This window comes from Echinops telfairi, unplaced genomic scaffold (assembly GCF_000313985.2).
Source record: "Echinops telfairi isolate 266 unplaced genomic scaffold, ASM31398v2 ScPeMD7_37;HRSCAF=141, whole genome shotgun sequence".
Classification (NCBI taxonomy): Eukaryota; Metazoa; Chordata; class Mammalia; order Afrosoricida; family Tenrecidae; genus Echinops; species Echinops telfairi.
The window spans coordinates 1,543,554-1,548,305 of record NW_022103935.1 but is presented as its reverse complement, the minus strand read 5'-3'; positions in this window follow the sequence as shown (position 1 = coordinate 1,548,305).

Genomic DNA, 4,752 nt, shown 5'->3' with positions numbered 1-4,752 from the left:
ACTCTTCTAAAACTAAAATAGGTGTCTGTGTCTGTGCATTTATCTTGGCTCTAAATACACCCCCGGGGGTGGCAGAGCGGCCCAGAGCCTCCGTCTCAGGACGCCCCGCTGTGGCTGTGAGGTGCTGTCTGGGCAGTTCTGACTCACAGAGAGCCTGCACACAACAGAAGGGAGCGCAGCCCTGTCCTGCAGGCTCCTCCCTGCTGCCCTGATGTGCGAGCCCCCGGTGCAGTCACCGTGTGGGTGGAGGCCATCGGGGCGGCGAGGGCCCTGCTCTTCCGCCCAGCACGATGTCCTCCTCCAGGGACCGGCTCCTCGGACTACACGTCCAAAGTGGGCGTGACACATTCTTGCCATCCTTGCCAGTCAGGAGCGCTGGCCGCCCTTCTTCCAGGGCAGAGTGCTGTTCTTTCCCGACAGTCCCTGGTCCTGGGAGCTTCCTCCACCACACCGGCATCCAGAGGTGCCCTTTCTTCTTCGGTCTTCCTTATCCAATGTCCAGCTTCCGCGTGCGATGCAAACTGTCCTGACCGCATCGTCGACAGGACCAGACCCTGTGAGGGGATTGCTCCCTGGTCTGGGGTCATGACCATGGCCTGGCTGGACACTAAGGTCGATTAACACAGCCATGTTCACGGGCCCAGGTTCTACATCCTACTTCAGTGAGTGGCCGGGGTCTTAAGAGCTTGTGAGTGGCCATCCCAGGTGCAGCCCTGGGTCTCTTTCTGCCCAGGGGAGAGCAGAGTGGTGAAATCTGCAGACATGTGGAAACAGTGAGTCCACGGACTGACCCACCTGTGATAGTCCAGGGACTAACTAGAGAAACAAATCCAGGGAGACATTCATAGGTGTGTGTGAGAGAGCTTTAGATCAAAGAGCAATTGTACATCAAGAAAACACTCCAGCCCACTCCAGTGAAGATCAAGTCCATCGGTCTGCTATTAGTCCATATGTTCGAGACTAGTCCATAAATTCCTCTTAGACTCACGCAGCCATGCAATGACACCGAGTCAGGAAGATCACAGGCCAGTGGGTGGAAGTCTTGTGGCTCCAGTGGCAGTGGAAGCATCTCAGCGCTGGCGTGGGTCTCCACGTGGCTCCTGCAGCTCCAGGGCTCTGGTTCTGTGTGGCTTGTCAACAGGAGTGTCTCACAGGGAGTGTCTGTCTCCTGCCTCCAGCGAGCTATTTCTCTCTGTGGAGCCACCCAACGAGGTCATCCAGCTGAGACCTGACTGACCGGCTAGACTCCGCCCCTTCGCCAGTTGACAGGAGATGATGTCACTGCACACCAAGCCTGAGGCCAGAAGTCAACGGTGCCCGGCGACCCCCACCTCCTTTTCTGGGACGGGTCCCCTTACAAAGTCCCAAGTGAAATGGGGGAAACTGGCACAGAACCGGCAACCGTAAAAGAGGCCAGGCTGGCCGGTTAGAGAGGGACAGGCATGGCGCTCAGTCACCTTACCTTTGTGAGCGGAGCCCAGTCCCACGACAGAAGAATCAGCCTCTCCAGGTCACGGGGGCAGCATCACCCCAAGGACACGGGTCGGAGGGCTGGGGAGGGAGGAGAGAATGGAGAATGCGGACCAGGGGATGGGACATGCAGGGGGTGACAGCAGGGGACAGGAAGCTAAGTGTGTGTGAGCTGTGGAGCGCAAAGCTGACCACCCGCCCGGGGCACCTTCCCCCACCTCGCAGTGAAACGTTAGAAAGAACCAACGGACACAGTTGTTTTGTGGTGCCGTCGTTCCCAGGATGCATCTAAGCCAACGTCACCAGCACACAGCGCAGCACACAGGACTCCACACTCACAACGTCATACGAAATAGCCTGGGGCCCACGGAGCCCTGGTGGCATAGTGGTTACAGGTAAGGCAGCTCACTACAAGGTCAGCAGTTTGAAACCACCAGCCGCTCCTCCGGAGAAAAACGAGGCTGTCTACTCCCGCCGAGAGTGACAGTCTCAGAAACCCACAGGGGCCGTGCCGCCCTGTCCTGTGGGGTCGCTGCAGCCCACACCGACTCGATGGCCTTGTGTCTGATTTTTGGTCTTTTTTTCTTGAGAAGAGTTTCTGAATCTTTTGTTTTATGTGATCGGGGGAGGCCTCATTAATAAATTATGGCAGCAAATTACATTCTATAATTGTTTTTTCCCCTGCATACTATTAAAAATGAGCTTGCAGTCCTAGGATACATTTATAAGTCCCACTGCCATCAAGCTGATTCTCTTCTGGGAGTAGAAAGGCCAGGCAGGGTTCTCTAGAGAAACAAAACAAAACAGGACACGTATGATTTTATTTATATACATACGGATACGTTTATACAGAGAGAAGGACTATAACAGCTAATCAGTCCACACAGCAGTACAGAGGGCTCAGTTCAACTCACTTTTGTGGAACAGTTAGTATACGGGAAGTCGTTCAACTTACGTGGGCTGCTGGGTCCAAGGTCAAGGAAGGAGATAGCAGAGTCCTCCCTCAGGCAAGGCAGGCAGGGTCTGCCCCAAAGCAGCAGACAGCAGGGCAGGTCACCAACAGTCGGCAGTTCAGGAGCTTAGAGAAGCAGGCCCAGGTGGGATATCGAACTCAAGCGATGCAAGGCGACAGCCTCAAGCTCAGGCGGTGGACGCACCAGCAGCGTGGAGAAGCAGGTCCCACAGGAGCCTCATGCTCTAGCGACAGGACCCACAGGGTGGCCTGGCCCACAGGTAGTGTAGCTCACAGGTTGAGGCAGAGAACGAGCTAAAGCGGTAGCACCCATGCTGGAGCATGCTCCGGCCGCTAGAGAGCGAGAGAGGGGGGTGGACCTTGCAAAGCCATTTAACTTTTTGCCCGCCCACCAGATTTTGACCTGATGAATCCCACAGGTTCCTATTGGCCAGGTTGGCACAATAAACCTCCCTGTCCCGGGCCGTCTTCCTCCCGAGGGGCAGCTGCTGGTTTCAAACTGCTGACCTCGCAGTGAGCAGCCCAGTGGGTGACCACACCGGCACCGGGCTCCCCGAGTCACACCGCGGTGAAGGCTAGCTTTTGTACTGCGCTCTCAAAGCACTGCTGTGTTTGTCAGCTGCGCTTGGCAGGGGGACGGCCTGTCACCCAACCTCTCACACCCTGCTTGCTGGGTGCTGGGATCTGGCGGGTGTGTGTCTGACGTGGTGTGGGGAGCGTTTTTCCATCTGTGTTCCTTTCTGTTGTCACCGCTGCTGGCGTCCTGGGAGCCTCCCTCAGCCGCCCTCCTTACAGACAGGCTTTGAATTTGTCCTTTCTCTTCGGCGGCCCTGGTGGTGCGGAGTGTGGGGCACTCACCTCCGGGTCAGCCTTTTGGAGCCAGCAGCTGCTCCTCAGGAGGAAGAGGAGGCCCCCTCCTCCCATAAAGAGTTAAAGAGTGGATCGGAAGAAGTCTCTCTGCAGCCGACCCAACCCTGCCCTTGCTGATGCCGACCCGGGGGCGGCAGCCTCGGCGTGGCCCCGACACTGTGGAAAGACGACCGCATCCTCACTCTGGACCGAGGGGCCACACCAGGGTCCGTGAGACAGGATCGACGGTCAAGGAGGCGGTCTTGCTTGGGTCCACAATGAATCGTCCTGGGCGCAGAAGTCAAGACAGCAAGAGACACGTTGCTTTAGGCCAATCTGCAGGAGCCCTCTTTAGAGTGTGGGAAGCAAGGAGCTGGCTTCGAGGACCCAGGTGCGCCTGGCCCGAGCCATGGTGTGTGCCCTCCACCGCGTCAAATGCATGGGAGAGGTGACCATCTAAGACCGAAGAAGCGAGGCATCGGAGCGGCGGGGCCGGAGCAGAATACTGAAGGTGTCGTGGACAGCTCAGCGTACGAGCCGATGGGTCTCAGGAGAAGTACGGCCAGAGTGCTCCTTAGAGCAGTGGTCCTCCCCCTTCCCGATGTCACAGCCCTTTCACACGCTCCTCATGTGTGGGGACAGTTCTTCTTGTTGCTACTTCATCACTGTCATTCTGGTACTGTTATGATCGGGCTCACGACCCACAGGTTGAAAACCGCTGCCTTAGCGGCAAGGGTGGGGAGACGTCACCTCGCATACTTTGGACATGCTGGTGGGAGAGACCGTGGGCGTCAGGAGGGCATCGTGCTTGGTGCCCTGGAGGGGCAGTGGCCAAGAGGAAGGCGTCGCGGGCTCGGGCTGCGGCCCAGGACCTGAGGGCGGTGCAGGCGGCAGTCTCCTTCCACTGTGCACGGCCGCTGCTGGTTGGAACTGACTCAGTAGCTGCTAAGGGAGCGTTCAAGTCCCAGCAACACCGGGGGCAGTTCTACCCTGTCCTGGGGGGTCGCTGCGGCAGCATCCACTCGAGCGGGGTGAGACTGGTGTTTTTATTTATTTCTTCAACGGTTCTGCAGTCCTTTGGCTTTTCTATTTCTGGTTTCCACTTGGACACGTGATATCCACCCACCTCCTACCCCGAACCCATCTACAGGGTTAGCTCGTTGGCTGCTGCTCAGTTCCCTCAGCATCCTGTTTTGAGGGCCTCTGGGCTGGTGCCGAGGGGTCCCGGGCGCCTGGCGGTGACATGCCAGGCTGCTCATCAGGTGAGCCGTGCCAACCCCCACCCATGCGCTCCGAGAAAGGCCAGGCTGTCTGCTCACGTCAAGGGGTCCAGTCTCGGAGCCCACAGGGGCCATTCCCCTCTGTCCTGTAGGGTCACTATGAGTTGGCACCCACTCGGTGGCCGTGAGGGTTGCTTTCAAGGACAGACACAAGGACAGGTCAGTGTGTGGTCCTCCCTT